Raw genomic sequence first — 17,070 nt, forward strand, 5'->3', positions numbered from 1 at the left:
TTTTCTGAGTTGTGGTAAGAAGGACCACGAACTGGGCGCCGGGCCAGGAGGTTATTTTCATTGAGCCTTGTTCTTACAGTCCTGGAGGAAATCGGCACATTTCTGACTTGTCTTAATAGATTTTTTATCTCATTTATCTTGGTCTATTCATCCCGAAATCCTGCGGTTTCATAGACCCTGACGATGGACGAATGTCTCTCTCGTCTGGAGACCTAGACCAACCTTGTCCGGGGCTATTGTAGAGTGATTTACTCCTCAGTCTACTGGCGACTGTATCCTGAGGAGCTCGATGTATCCCCACTCTAATAATGTTTTGACTATGACACGGTCATACTCACTCAAATGCCTGACTGGAGCCATTGAGAAAGTATTAAAAGTAAGAATAGTTATTCAGAAATCGTGAGATGCGGTCTGGTGTGATGTAGGTTTCAGAAAACATTTTCTTTATCGTGCCAACGTTTCGATCTTTATTGAGATCATCTTCAGGGCCTAGGATTTACAAACATTGTTTACAATTAACAAATACATTTAAGATGTGGAAAAGTGAATTTATACAATGCAAAATATATTTTTTATATGAAATCAAAGTATTTCTACTCACTCAAAGTGTTTATCTTCTGTGTAATTGTGCCATCTTGTGTGTCGTGTTGAGAGAGCCAGTGAGATTTTGCTGTTTTGTGTTTATATACGTTGGATTTTGAAGGGGTGGGGAAGGAATTCGGTATAGAAAAAACGTTTTTGTACGGTAACAAATAAGAATAGTATCGTATGAAATCAACGAAGGAAAAAGATTAACTGTAAGCAATCTTTACGCGTAGCAAAATGGAAGTGTTTAATGTGACACATACTTTTTGTGTAAATGGCATTGATCAGTACAAAAGTAAATGTGAGAAGTAAACAAAGCATTATTTATTGATTATGTTGACTACGATCGATCCTAATTGCCTATAACTAATGTATAAAGGTAATGGATTTAATTTTACACTAAATAAATTGAGTGCTGCGTTAAATTTTACATCATTGTATTTTGTGTTATGATAAAAGATTAATGAAAACTAGAGAGGGCGAGAAATTCATAAATATTTAAATCACGAATTTACATTGCTTACAAACGCTAACAAATAGATAATTTATCAAATGTAATGTATTATTTAGTTTATTTTTCGAATTCAAGAGAATCGTACGGAGTATTATTATAGTGTTTTGCCCGTTCATTACTTCATTCTAGAGCTAAACAAAAAAAATGTTCTATTGATATAATCAAGCCAAATTACAATAACCACTTTCCGGATCGCATTTGCAGCCTTCCTATGACATGTTTTATTCACAGCAGCGCACTGCTCCTAAAGTACTCATGGGAATGCCCTTCTTACCCTGCTGTACTTTGCCTCCTAAAATCCACATTGATTTCTTATTTCTCTCTCACTTATAACAAATGTCTCTTAAAGTGTTTTTAAAGTTACACGCTGAAAGAATTTTCTATCAAGGAGTGGTGATTATGTTTACACATTATGTAAAAATAAACCAATAAAGCGTCTGGACGCCGGATTTTCAGGTGTAATGCGATTTCAAGTCCGCCTAGCTCGATAATTTGCATTGAACTTTAACAAGACCAGAATGAGGAGAGTTGTGCAAATTATAAATTTGCACTAAAGATCTTTTTTTTAGAAAAATAAATTACGGCTTCATTAATGTAATGAACAATTCTTTCGTTAATTTGCAGTGTTGTGTAGATAGAAAAACCGTTTTATATTGTCCAAATTGAACGTGTCTGCTTTTGAACGATAGACATTCTCTGTGTGACTGAAAGAATTTGTTAAATGATGAGTATGTGAAAAAAGAGATTCAGAAAAGTTTTTCTGCTTTTCGACCGACTGAACAATACGTAGCCAACACATAGCTCATCAATTCTACTGAGTGGGGTTGTTCGGCTGTATCCAATTTTCTTTGCGGCTAACATTTATTTTGATGAAAGACGAAATGCGTCGGATAGGATTATTAATAGACCAGGAATATCATTCTTTAGAAACTATTAAATTCAATTTGCTGTAATGGATTTCATATTACAGCATGCAGTAATAATTATATATTGCCAGCATATATTTAATTTTTCTTTTAAAAAGTTTTTTGAAAGAAAGTGAGAACAAGGAGTAAGACGTAATAGGAGTTCCTTTTGTAATTATTTTGTAAACGGGAATTTAAAGGCCGAAGGAAAGCTTAGAAAAGCTAAGTTGGATCGTTGGAAACCAAGTTCTCAAATACTTAAAACTGTGTCGGTTCGTTGCACGCTTTCTGTAAAGACCTTCCAATATTTCAGCTAATAGCGACTCGTCCACAAAAGAAGAAGTCAAGCGACGCGGGCGTCAAGCATTTCCACGAAACAAAGTTTCCCATCGGTTGATTGCGCGCGAAAGAGTTATTTCGAAATAATCCGATTAGAGAGACGGCTGTACTTACAGATTATCCATCTTTGTTTCCCAGTCTTCTTCTTCTCACCTCATACATCAGTTCATCAGCTCATCCCTCCTGGAACAAAACATACAATACATTTTTGAATTAGTGACCTTAATACGGCAAGACAACAGAATAATCGGGTTGTAGATTTAATTTCCTTCAAGTTAAAAACTGTGGCTCCTTTAAAACAATATTTTCAAATTGTTCTAATTAAATTAAACGCTATTAAAGTGTGCTTTAATCTTTTCAATTTGTGATTTATCACGAATATCAATTTTACTTGTTTAAACCAGCCAGAATATTAATTTTATATAATAGATTATATTAAATTTTTATTCTTGGTTCTAAACATTATTAACAAAGGCAATGAACTCTTAACCTTGAATGATTTAAATCAAATTTAGAATTAGGATCTTTTAATTATTTCTCTATTTATGACATCTAATGGCCTGAAATTTTTTAAAAACAATTTTACGGTGCATTTGTAGGTTTATTTATTAAAACAAAATCACGTACAGAAACTGATAAACCACCAAAAAACGTAATATATTTACGAAAATAATAAAACATAAAATCTCTATTTATTTTAAGTGCATTAATTTTTTATTTACACCATTTTGTTAACGTTTGTGTTAGTCTGAAGCGAATTTTCCCTAAAACTTCTTTTTTTTTTTATTAACAAGAACAGCTCTAAATGGTAATGTGTGGTGATCAGTGACCATTAATCGATATTTATTTAGAAATCGTGAGATGCGGTCGGATGTGATGTAGGTTTCAGAAAAATATTTTCTTTATCGTGCCAACGTTTCGATCTTTATTGAGATCATCTTCAGGGCCTGGGATTTACAAACATTGTTTACATATAACAATTACGTTTTGGATGTGGAAAAGTGAATTTATACAATGCAAAATATATTTTTTATATATTCAATCAAAGTATTTCTACTCACTCAAAGTGTTTGTCTTCTGTGTAATTGTGCCATTCTTGCGTGTCGTGTCGAGAGTGCCAGTGAGATTTTGCTATTTTGTATTTTTATACGTTGGATTTTGAAGGGGTTTCTATATAATCCTGAAAGGATAATCTGGCCGAACCATTACCAACACATTTTTTGCCTTCCTCGGCTCTTTTCACCTCAAAGAAGCCGACGCCTTATACAAAAATGTCTTTTCTATACCGACATCCTTCCCCACCCCTTCAAAATCCAACGTATATAAACACAAAATAGCAAAATCTCACTGGCACTCTCGACACGACACGCAAGAATGGCACAATTGCACAGAAGAAAAACACTCTGAATGAGTAGAAATACTTTGATTGAATATTCAAAAAATATATTTTTCATTGTATAAATTTACTTTTCCAAAATGTAATTGTTATAAGAAAACAATGTTTGTAAATCCCAGGCTCTGAAGATGATCTCAATAAAGATCGAAACGTTGGCAAGATAAAGAAAATGTTTTTCTGAAACCTAATCACATCAGACCGCATCTCACGATTTCTAAATAAATATCTAAATGTTAAAGTGATATACAATAATGAATTAGCTTTTCTCTATAAACCACCAAAGAAGTTATTTGAAATAATACTGTTTCTCTGAACTATAGGCTTGGAAACTTTACTAGAAATATATTCTGTAATAGCCCATCCCATAGGAGTTTCAACTTCACGAGCCCTACATTGCAGTGTGCACGGATGTTGGAGTTATACCTTCCTGATACGTAGGATGCACTGTCTTCCTAAGTGCGTTGTGACCTGTAAAGGATACTTTTTGGATTCCCTCTTTGTTCCAAAAATACGCTGAGCTGGAGCGTCTCAGAATAATTAGGTATGGTTTCTATGGTTACTTCCATCTCCATCCTTTCTGTTACGTCTCCAAAAAACAGTAATGATGGTATTAGTTGTCTGGCTGTCACACGCGAAAGCCATGACGTCCTACCCTCCAGATCGTACTATTAGTGAACCGGGCATTCAAAAAGCTTCGGCGCATCAAGATCACGGTCGATAGGTGGCTCCCAAAGAGTCTAAATCCTAGAAGGATCAACCACAAGGTTACACAAGGTCGTTTCCTTTTGGGCCAAAGCCTGCTTATGTCTTCGTCATGCAGAGAAAGCGTGCTCAATGAGAATTTGGAGTTGTTACTTGGCTTGTTACAGAGCGAGTAGGATTGCTACCCGATATGAAAATTCTACTTGTTCCAACTTTTGGAGAAAACAGAGATGTCTTCGTATATATACATTTTTTGATCGTAGTTAATGTTACTATTAATTATGTAAAAGTAGATTTATATTGTGTTAACGGTGGCGAATGTATTTACAAGAGTGAATGTGTAGTACAAATACGAATATTGAACACCCAATCGACCCTAAATTTCAGTAGTTATCTTCAGTAGTTATCCGTAAAGGTTGATGGAGGAATAACTAGTACTCCATCATCCTAATTGAATAAATGGTATGTAAATATGAATAATTGTATGTATTTAGAGTGTGTCTCAAAAATGACTAATTAAAACTAAATTGGCTTATTTAATTGTTAAGTAATTAATTATGGGTTAGGCGCTAATATCTTATAAAGCACTAGCTTTGTGAGGCTAATCTGAATTTTCAGCCGTATATTACGTTTATTGTGTACTAACGAATGGTTAATGGATATAAATGTGGTGTAATGTCAATTTTGCAGAGCAAACAATGTTACAAATGATTTTTTTTAAAGGAATTTTTTAAAAAATGTGTACTTGTATTACACAAACAATTCAATTATCATTGAAACTCCTGGGGCGGAACGATTTGTCTTTCTTGACCGACCCTTTTTGGATTTTGCCATTTATCTTCCTCCTTTCCTCTTTGCAAAGAAAGGGCGATAGTTGACAAAAAGGACAGCGCCTTGCCAAATCAAGAAAATAACAGTACAAGAAATTCAATCGTTCTCAGTTATAACTATTACCCTTAATTATTTCAAGTAATTATACATTTTATATAAGGTCTTATTGAGTTGAAAAGGATAGTTCAAGAGCTGGATTCGAACGCACGACTTTCGGCTAAGTACGCCGCTGCTCTACCACTTGAGCTATCGTGACTTCGATTTACTCGAACACCAACTCATCTCAGCCTACAACCTTTCGAATTTTCCCTATTATTGCCATTTTTCAAATCAAATTATTTTTAACTCCAGGGTCGCCACCCTAAGATGAAATTCAGTGGGGAGACATTGTCCCAGATTCAAACCAAGCAGGGTGTACCACAGGATTCCATACTTGGCACTCTCTTTTTTTAAATATATAATAATTGTTTTGTACAGATCGCTGAGGGTGTGTTTTTATCTGTTTGCGGACGACGCCTTCTTGCTCGTTGCGTGGAGTACGTCCGATAAGTTAGGGTGAAAATTAAGCACACGATGGGTTTCGGAGTATGGCCTTGCTCATGATGTTACGAGAAAACAATAGTCCCAAGATTTGTTCCACGATTTCCTTGATTTGTCCTCGACTGGCATCTCGGTAGGTGGCTAGAGTCCTCACGAGGTGTCTGTTGTCTTTGACAGCAAGTTAACATGGGAGGAACATATTTTCTAACTACAACCTAAACTCCGCCGGCTTTGTTTTGCCATAGGAATGCTTAGGCGATCGACAAATGCGAATGTAATTAGAATGGTTTATGCGAGCTGTTTCAGACAATTCTCAATAACGGACTCATTTTTGGCTGTAGCTTACACGTATTTCTTATTCAAAAAAGAATTATTCCTGTTATGTCTTGGACTGGATATCTCGACTCATGTAGAGAGCTTTTAAAAAAATTTAGAATCCTGACAATTTCATGCTTATTTATTCTGTCCTTAGTAATTTTAGATATTAACAATACACATATGCTGCACAGTAAAACGAACACGAATCATTGTATAAATTGTTTTAAAATGTGCGATAATTTATAACGCCCTTCAACCTGATGTTAAAAATTGTGAGAATATGCCTTTATTCAAGCGTTGAAGGATTTTTTGAAAAATTTCAGAATGCTTTAAACATTATTGAGAAGTTCCTGAATTTGTAATCTGCAGAATTATATGTTGAAATTTTTAAATTATGTATTTAGTTGACGTAGAGTATTTGCCATGTACTTTGTATTTTGCGGCAATAAAACATTTTATTAAATTTTTTAGGTTTCGTGGTCCGCTTGACCAAATAAATTCTTTTCAATTAATTAAAGTTGTGGTTGAGATAAAAAAGTCAGTGTCACAAGCGGGATTCGAACACACGACCTTCGATTAAATACGCCATTTCAACCCTACCTTTTGAATTTTCCCATTTGATTTTTAATTAAGAAGAAGAATTAAGAACTGAAAAATGGCAAAAACGAGGGAAAATTCGATGCCGCTCAAAATTTTCAAATGTCGTGTAATCGGATTGGATTCTCGACGACAAAAAAAAATTTGAAAAATGGCAAAAAGGAGGGAAAATTCAAAAGGTGCGGTTGAGATGGAAAGTTGGTGTCCCAGTGGATCGAAGTCACGGTAGCTCAAGTGGTAGAGCAGTGGCGTATTTAGCTGAAGGTCATGGGTTCGAATCCCGCTTGTGACTCTGACTTTTTTATCTCAACCAAAACCTTAATTAAGTGAAAAGATTTTATTTAGTATTATAAAATTCATTTTAGATAATACATTTTTCTTCTTGCTTTTTGCTTTTTGTTGTATTAAATTAAAATGCTGTTGAGCAAGAGTTGGAATGCTTTTACTTTACGTATACGATGGATTAGGTCAGAAAAAATCATTCAATCCTTCCTCACCGTAAATACCACACCATAAATTAATCGCACGAAGGATCCACCAAGGACCATGCATTGAAAGCATTTTTCTATAACATAAATGTCTGATGATTTTTATTGAATGGTAAATTTAGATTTGGTAAAGAAGTGAAAGTATTGACGTTTACGACTTTTTAATACTCGGATACTCCTTAATTTTAACAACGAATAAATCCCGACGGTCGAAAATTTCCATTTCTTTTCGCACATAAACTGATTAATTCGGCACGTCTTAATGGATCTGACTGCACAAACATTACTCAGCTTTGTCTGTACGAGGCAATGCGTCCTCGTAGTTTACATTGCCCTATATGAGAGCAGCTTGTCCGGATTAAGATTAGGCCTGGAGAACAACCGCACGAACCACATTGCACAATAACTCTCCGATCTTGAGTTATGCACAGGCACCCGCTGGGTGAATACTGATGAACTTGTGCGTCCGCTGTGCCTTCGGTTGGACTGGAATTCCGTCTGGAGCTTTCCATCGGGTTCTAGAATCGTTTCGTTTCGATATACGTAGGAGAGATGAAAAAAGAAAAGACCAGTTCATTGTCTTTGTCAAAGATAAGAACGGATTCTTTCTTTTACGTCGCGCTTTTTCAATTAAAATACAGCGAGGAAAAAACGTACTTTCTGTTTTTTTTTTCTTTTTTATGTCCTGTCTGTTCATCATTCAAAACTGAGCTTGGAAATTTGACTATATCTAATAATTAATTGAAAAGGTTGTTAGTTCCTAATCAACATGATGTTCTGATTTGGTGATCTCAATTTTTAATTTCATCGTACAAGAAACCATAGAAAATTAAGACTAGAGTTTCAAATCTGTTAACGAGTTGGTAGTTGAATTTTCAAAGTCCTTCAGATATTCCTCAAAAACACGACGAAAGAACTGAAGTATTTTCTTTCTTAATTGCCTGAACTCTGATCGTGTTTTATTTATAATTAAAATGTTGAAGGCTGATTACGAATTATGTTAGACATGAACAAAAGAATCACAAAATAATTGAATTAAACATGATACTTGTGAAAATTTTACGCATAGTTGGTCCATTAATTAGTAACCATATCACCGCCGGACACTTAAATAAAAATATTGGATCAGAGAGGATTAAAAAAGAATTTAAAACTAGAGAAACTTGCACAACAATCGTAAAAACTGAATACATTTGTGTTTTATAGTCGGTGCTGGTTGCAAGAGTACGGCTGGAAGCGTACGACTGCAAGAGTTTGGTTAGTATGTACTGCAAATCTGAGACGTAGGATATGATAATTTATTTAATATCGTGATCAACGAAGACCGTTTGAAAAGTATGAAACACTGAACTATTCTTCAAGTACCAACGTAGGTTAATAGTTGTATTATTTTAAGCTTTATTTGTACTGTGTGAACTCTTTTGATTTGCGACCTAGATACACATTCCTGTATTTCACATCTGAAGACCCGGATGGGCTTTATGATGCTTGTATAAACTAGCCTTGATATGGTAACTAATGGTAACTATGAAAAGCCATAAATTTGAAATTTAAGCATATTCAGCTTACAAGAGGAACCTCAGATGGCCGGGTGGCTGATTTCGATTAAATTTTTTTGCGTTTTTACATCGAAAAATATTAGACTCGTGTCAGAATGTTCCATCCATTGACCTGAACCAAGAGAAAAATGAACATTTTACCATTGCCATTTAAAACACGATTTTTTCCCCACATGAGTATAACAGAGAATTTTCTTTAGTTAACTGTTTCAGAGCAGGTGCTTCTGATGAGCAGCAATACCATCTGCAAAATCAGAAATTTTTAAAATATAGGAGCAGTAAATTGCAAACTAAACATATCCCCACGAGCGAATAAATTCAGTAATTTCGTTCTACATTTAATCTTCTAATATTCACACTAGTTCATTTATTATTTTACAATCTTTATTTAGCGTTGTGTCGGTTAAAAAACAGAGACCCTTAAATTTCCCACGTAAAACCTATACACATAGGTGGATCCATTCATCAATTTGACAGCGGAACCCATCACATAAATAACATTGTTCGCAAGAAAACGGAAAATCTCAATAACGTTTTCCTGTTTGTCGAAAATGAACCGTTAAGCCGCCATCCATCCAAAACAAGTGTCATGGTGTACAACCCGGGGACATTTTTTCAACGGGACTTAATGTGTCGGAGGATTTATTAAAACCAACCTGCATGAATGGCAGGAATTTCACCATTTTCTCTTCACTAGTGAATAGCTGTTGTTCCATATAGCGTTTATTTATTTTTTTAATTTAAAAGGATGCTTACTTAATCCGTTATATAACAAAGCGTTATTGTATTAATAAATGAGAGTTTTTAAAGGGGTTCAACCTTAATTGGGGACCGTTTCTAATTCAGATCACAGTGCTCATTCCGCTGATTTGATCTTAGAAAGTCCCTTTACAATGTGTATACTATCTGAATAATAATTAAGTTACAGTAGGACGAAGATGCTGAACGATGTGATAACAATAAAAAGCGTTTGATTAACCTAAAATACCAATTTATCTGAATTTCGTAATAAAAACGTAGAAACGATGGTTGAAGTTGTGAATCATTGAGTGGGGGAAAATAAAGTTTCATTTACAAAGAAGTTTGCGCGTTTAGTTAAAGTTATGAATAATTTATTCAACGTTTATCTTGTAAGGTTGAACATAGTTCACGATATTTGAGGATTCACGCCATGAATTGTTTCTCCTGTTTGTATTATACCAGCGATGTCTGTTTCATTTTTGTTAATTAAAGTTATTTATGATAAGTAGACAGACAGATAGATAGAAAATAGATCAATAGCATATATTAAACTTTACAATGATTGGAAATGGCATACAAATATTGGACAGGAGAATCTGCACTATTCAAAATTAGTCGTGAAATAATAATTAAAAATAATTTATAAATCACCTGTTTACAAGCATGCAGTGTAATTAAGTTTCCATTATTGGATATTTTTTCTCTTCTCCCATTTTTTCCTCCTACGGGGGAAAATGCTTATTTTCGTTTTAAATGTTTTGTTTTTAGCTGCTAACATGTATTTCTATATCTTGAGATTTTGTGTAGACTTTATTTGAATCTGGAAATTATATCTTACTGTCGGGGCATAAACATATAGTGGGGAATACAGTGTTTATTTTATTAATGGACGTATAAGTCAATGAAATGTTTATTTTCTATCTTGTATTTTCAAAATACGTGCTTAGTCGTGAAACAATAATTAAAAATAAATTATAAATTACCTGTTTACAAGCATGCAGCCTATTAAGTTTCCATTATTGTATATTTTACTCTTCCTCCATTTTTTTCTTCTATGGGAGAAAATGTTTATTTTCGTTTTAAATATTTTGTTTTTAGCTGCCAAAATGTATTTCTAGATCTTGGGATTTTGTATAGGCTTTATTTGTATCTGGGGATTATATCTAACTGTTGGGGTTGGGAATACACACATATGGTGGTGAATACAGTGTTTATTCTATTAAAATAAATATAAGCCAATGAAATTTTAATTTTCTGTCTTGTATTTTCAAAATATGTGTTTTAATTTAAGCTATTTGGCTATTTTATCTCATAACTTTGACCTTAAAGGTGAGACAAAAAATATATCAAGTATATGACAATATTTGACCTTTAAAATATATAAAATACCCCAAAAAATATCCTATTGAAAGGATAAAATTGTGTATTAGGGAAATTAGATTTGTTTAAAAATGGTGTAAAAAGCAATATACTGATTGCTGTTAATATGCCGATACTCCTCCTATTATATTAGGAATAGAGCGTCAAATTGCATATGCAAATAAGAAATATCATTCTGGTTGGATGTGGTCTGGGGTAATCAATGGGTTGCCCGGGATGAAGTTTTCTGGGTCTCCTAGTAGCGATCACGGGGCGAATATCTTATTATTCGGATTCTTCAGGTTGGAAATATTTAATTAATCGTACCTTTATCTTTATATTTTTTTATAGAACAAAATAAACAAACTCACTGGTATTCAAATATTTTATTTATGTGAAGATAACCCTTTTGGTTAAGTATACTACTGGAAAATTAATGAAATCAGGTAATTTGTGTCACAGTAGGACTTAATGCCCTCAAAATTTATTAGGTGTAGCGAGTGTTCTATCCGCTATACTATACTTTTTTATTCATCACTTATACTTAAATAACCTTGGGTTAGGTAGTATTCGAACCCAGATAGCTTGGCAAATACAAGACAGGCATACTTATCCCTCAGCCACCATGGCCCTTTTATTAAGTATTCTACTAATGATAGGGGGATGTTGGATTGTGAGGTGTATATGTTTGTAAAGGAATTTGCGTTTCCGACCTACTTGGTGTGCGTGTTGGTCTGCGAGTCGGTAAACATATGTTGATCCGGCACTGGGTTACGTACAAAATCCATTTATACTCGCGTTTTTGAGTTTTTAAGTTATGAAATGCATTTCGGCTTTCAGCCATCTTCGGTGAGGAGCTGTCTGGATTGTCTGATTTAGGGATCAGGTTAAACATGGAAAACTTACATGAGTGGGTGGTACAGAGTGTTGCATTACAAACGATTAATAGCCTTTAATTATTTCTGCTTTGCTGTCTGTTCTGATGTAACTGATGCAAATACTCACCACAGAAGATGGCGAAATAACAATGCGCAAGATGGCTGGCCAATACAAGCGAGTTCGGGTTTAATCGTCTTACAGATCTCGAGAAAAAATCTCCCAAAAATATTTATGTAGGTACTAAGATTTCGATGGGAATGAGCATATTTACTAGGATAGAGCGAAGCATTTTTGTAGTTAAAAATTTTAATAATAAATTTTTATTTTGCCATAATGGAAAATTCAAATTATAACACGCTTTTTTAAATTTAAAGTTGATAATAAATAATGAAAAAATGAACACATAATTGTAAGAGTACTTTTTCGTCTTCCATTACATCCTGTTTTCCATAAGTATAATTAACAATGTCTTACTATAATAAAACAAGTAAAATCTAAGATCAATTTTTTAACAAATCTGAGAAACTTAATCTCTTGTGTCAAGAATGTGAACATTTGACGAAAGGTTTGCAATTCTATAATTAATTCTATGTTCGTAATTATATTGAAGTACCCTGTGATAAGTATCAGTTTGGTCATGGCATTAATGTAATCTTTTATGTTTAAGGATTTTTGAACTAATTTATAGTTAAAGATATGAAAAGATGCAATTTTTAAAATAATTGTTTTGTATTAAAACTTCAGATTTCTTGTATAAAGCCTTTGTGTTGTAATTTTTCGGTTGATTCAGAATTATTTTTACTAGTCAATTTTGAATGGCTTTTAGGGCGCGTAATATATTTTTATTATATTATAAACTGGCTAATCATAATTTTCAATTCTAACTTAGATTTGTGCAACTTAGTCTCAAGTATATTGTCAATAATTAATGATTAACAAGAAATAGAATATCTGATAGTTAAGAAATGCTAATTTTAATGTGTCTGACAAATAACAGTTAAGTGTAATAAAATGTTTTAATGAAATGAATGAATAAAGTTATAATGATAATAATATTCTTCACGCGGCTTTTGCAATGGTGAAACTTCATCTTTTATAAAAGGCCGTTGTTTTGCGTAAAACTTTTAACAATGTTTGAAATCGTTAATCGCTTCGCGACTTCATAGAACATTCATAGAATCACCAGGCAAGAGTTTATATGGCAAAAAATAAAACTAGGAAGACTCGTTAAGGCAAATGGACGTTAAGGGCGGGAAAATAGAGGTAGTTTCTCCCCTATTCCGAGGGCTTTGTTTGTTTGTATGTCACCGGAGCCAATCTAAGGAACCTTATTAGCTTTTACGGCCCTTTTGATAATCATGGTTGTAATTAAAGTCCTGACGGCAAATGAAATGTCACGTACGGAGGATTTTGAGAATATCTGATGCATATGACGAACGTTTGGTTTCTCCTTTGGTAAATATTTAGTACTTAGTGTTGGGCGCATAAATTTCAAGAGTGACTGGCTAATTGTCTATGTTACAGTCATTTTCTACGTACATGCAAAATGTTTCTTAATGTTGTTACGATCTGTTTATAAATGTTAATATAATTCATATCCTCATCATAATTAAAATAATAATTTTAGCTTGTAGTTACAATATGAACAATAGTTAGGTTTGTAGGGGGCGTCGGTGGCCGCAACGGTTTAGGCGTTAATACGGCGCTCTTCACTCTAAGGTAAAGGACCCGGGTTCGAATCCAGCGGCCGTGCATTCAAACCCGACATCCGGGCTTTTTTTTTTCAAAAACACATTAAAAAAAACACCATTTAAACAGCTTGATGATTGTATATATTCAGTGCATCATCAGCAGCGAAACAAATTGTTGTCGCGAACACGCAAGGTGAAATAATTTTTGGCTGTTATTGCTGCCCTTTAAGGAGATGTTTACATGTTTTTATGTAGTACATAATATGAATATAATGCTTTACATGTTATCAATGATTGAATAATAGAAGATCATAAAATGGTTAAGCTGAGAGAATAATTCTCATAAAATCAGACAGCCAAGAGCCTCTAAAAGCATTAGTAATTAAAAAGGTCACATTTAAATTAGACGAATGCATCAAACATCTCTAAAACCTGGGAAGGCATAACAACCTGCCAATCTGGGTAATGGACCTGTAAACAAACTGGCCAGAGGAGGAACACCAAGGCCATTTATATGCCAAGAACTCTTGGGATTGGGAAAAGATCGAACATAGACTCCTCCATCTCAGAATGGGAAACAAAAGGAGAAGTAGACAAACTCTCGCAATGCTACACATAGTACTGCTTAACATAATAATACACATAACTCATTGTTAAATAACCCTCGCCAAAACTGGCAAACGCATAGGTACAGTTAGGCTGGCAGGAACCCAAAGGTGATAGGGTTTTACACGGCTCACAGGCATCTGAGAAAATACTTAAAGAACTATAAATATATATATATATATATATACAGGGTGAATTGCTACTCGTGCTACAAACTTCTCCAGTAGATTCTTCACCCTAAAATGAACAAAAAAGTTCATATTGTCCATGGTCCGATTCTCAACCATTTCAGAGTAATTTCGCTTTTTATCGATTTTGAAAGATATCACGTCCTGGCGTCGGAAAATCGTGATATCTTTTAATCTAAACATTTCTCTGAAAATCTAATAGCACCGTTGAAATTCCCGTTAATTTTTCAATAAGAAGATGACGGTGGCAAAATGTTTGGGCTAATTTTTTGTGTTTTATTTCAGCCAGAACTACAAAAAGAGTGGAAAATTGTGTAAATCGGAAAGTGTATAAAGTAATCCAGAGTTTCTAATTTTAGTCTCAGAAGGCAGCAAATTTGAGGAAAACTACCTGATTTAATAACGCTTCCAACGCACTCGTCATTTTCTTATTTAGTGGTTGTGAGACCAAGATGTTGATGACAAAAAGAGAAAAAATGGTGGTTCAAGGATTGCTAATGTTTGAGAGTGACTTGCTACTCGTGCTACAAACTTCACCAGTAGATTCTTGACCCTAAAATGAACAAAAAAGTTCATATTGACCATGGTCCGATTCTCAACCATTTCAGAGTAATTTCGCTTTTTATCGATTTTGAAAGATATCACGTCCTGGCGTCGGAAAATCGTGATATCTTTTAATCTAAACATTTCTCTTAAAATCTATAAGCACCGTTGAAATCCCCGTTAATTTTTCAATAAGAAGATGAAGGTGGCAAAACGTTTGGGTCTTTCTTCCTTGACCTTCTAGCTGTTTGTAAACTTCTTAAGCATTACATACTAAATGGGCATTAAATTAAATTAAAAAATTTCAATGGAATTATGATTTTGATTCTCTCTAAAAATTAACGGGGATTTCAACGGTGCTTATAGATTTTAAGAGAAATGTTTAGATTAAAAGATATCACGATTTTCCGACGCCAGGACGTGATATCTTTCAAAATCGATAAAAAGCGAAATTACTCTGAAATGGTTGAGAATCGGACCATGGACAATATGAACTTTTTTGTTCATTTTAGGGTGAAGAATCTACTGGAGAAGTTTGTAGCACGAGTAGCAATTCACCCTGTATATACATATATATATATATATATATATCAAAAAGAGAATTGCACCGATAACAGTCAATGACCCACTACTTTTTAAATAAAGGATCGAATCATTTGATCTGAACTATGAAACTGGGAAAATAATAAGCCAAAAGGCCTTGTTCATATCATCTAAACCAGGTCAACTTTTAGCAGTACGTTACGTTAACGGTATCGAATTTACTCGTCATGATGTGACTATCGACTGTATAAATAAAACATAAAACAATGGGAAAAAATAAAATTATTATTATATCTTAATATTATTAACTATTAATTGTCTACAATTCTTTTTGGTATTATGTTATGGTATTCATCATGATGTTTTAATGTATAATGAAATTAAAACTTGACTATGTATAGCACCGAGTCAACTATGACTAGTTTTGGGCTAAGTAATTTACTAGCGTTTTTTCGATATGGTTCCACAAAATGTGAATTTTTAATTTCATTGTATTTGAAAACAATCCAAAATTGTAAATAGATGTACATATTTAAGATGATGGGTTGGACATAACTAGTTTTTTCCACAATAGGCTTTATTTCTAATTGTATTTACAATTTGTTTGTATTTCATACATATAAAAACAATGGTTTTCAATAAATTTATCTTGATCGTAAAAATTTCTAAATATCATTCCCATCGTTTCATATAAGTTACGTTTCTTATTAATTTAAAAACAGTTCCCCAGAGGTTTTAACTATAAAAATAGCAAAAAGAGAAAAAATATAAATTATTATTTATCTAAAACTTCGAACTGAAATAGAACGTTCATAGTAGAGTTCATAGACTATGTCCCGTTTGCTTTTCATTGTAAACAGAGGAAAGTTTTATTTTGTTTTTGTTTTTCAATACAACGTTCCGTTTAAAGCGACATTTAACAAAGGTAACTTAAATTGCTTTTCCAGAGTGATAAAACCACATCGTAAAACAAAACGAGGAAAGTTCGCTATCCGATAAAAATTTAAAAAGGCGGTTAAACTTGTTTTTGTTAATTAGCCGATTCAGAATATCGATAACAAGATAATACATAACAAATATTGTTCTTATAAACTTATAATAATTAAGACTATCAACTGTTATGCGATCTGTAGCTAGAAACGGAAAAAATGTTTCAATCTGTTTACTTTTGTATGGTTTTTGGCTTGGTAGTGACTATAAAGCTTGTTAATTATCTAAAGGGCGTGCGTTTTCTTGTCCGCACGCTTAGAAAAAACCCTTCATCAATGCTTTTGTACTCTTAATACCAAAAGACACAGGAAAAAGACGTTGTAAGGTATATCGCCGGTAATTAAACTAACATTTTAATTAATCCCATGGGAAATGTACGAATATAAATAATGGTATTTCTTTGTTGATATCAAAAACGCACCCTGTATTAATGAAAACATACACCATTGATAGTCTAAAATTAACAACGTTGGTATATCATAGTAAACGAGGATTTGATTTCTTAAATTGGAATATTTATATTACAAGCAGATTATTTATTATAAATTTATGACGCAAGTGTTATCGCTAATCTATTTTGATCGATTATGATCACATTCACTTTCGTCCAGTGTTATTTCATTATTTTAACTTTAACGCTTATAAATTGAAATTTCAATTTAAATCTCAATACAGAAATAATGTATCTTAATTAATTAGATTGTTGTTCAATATTAGCCGTCCAAATCGGTTAATTACAAATAAAAATAGTTTTAT

The 17,070-nt window shown here is 33.3% G+C and overlaps 1 long non-coding RNA gene across 1 annotated transcript in view; it reads right to left on the reverse strand.

Annotated features, from left to right (window-relative positions):
- Positions 1–2,477: 2,477 nt before the first annotated feature.
- LOC112127507 overlaps positions 2,478–17,070 on the reverse strand; it is a 189,471-nt gene continuing 174,878 nt past the window's right edge. Inside the window, exon 3 of the long non-coding RNA XR_002910600.1 lies at positions 2,478–2,526. This is a non-coding gene — a long non-coding RNA (uncharacterized LOC112127507). The remainder of the gene's footprint in view (positions 2,527–17,070) is intronic.

This window comes from Cimex lectularius, unplaced genomic scaffold (assembly GCF_000648675.2).
Source record: "Cimex lectularius strain Harlan isolate CLEC.00 unplaced genomic scaffold, Clec_2.1 scaffold305, whole genome shotgun sequence".
Classification (NCBI taxonomy): Eukaryota; Metazoa; Arthropoda; class Insecta; order Hemiptera; family Cimicidae; genus Cimex; species Cimex lectularius.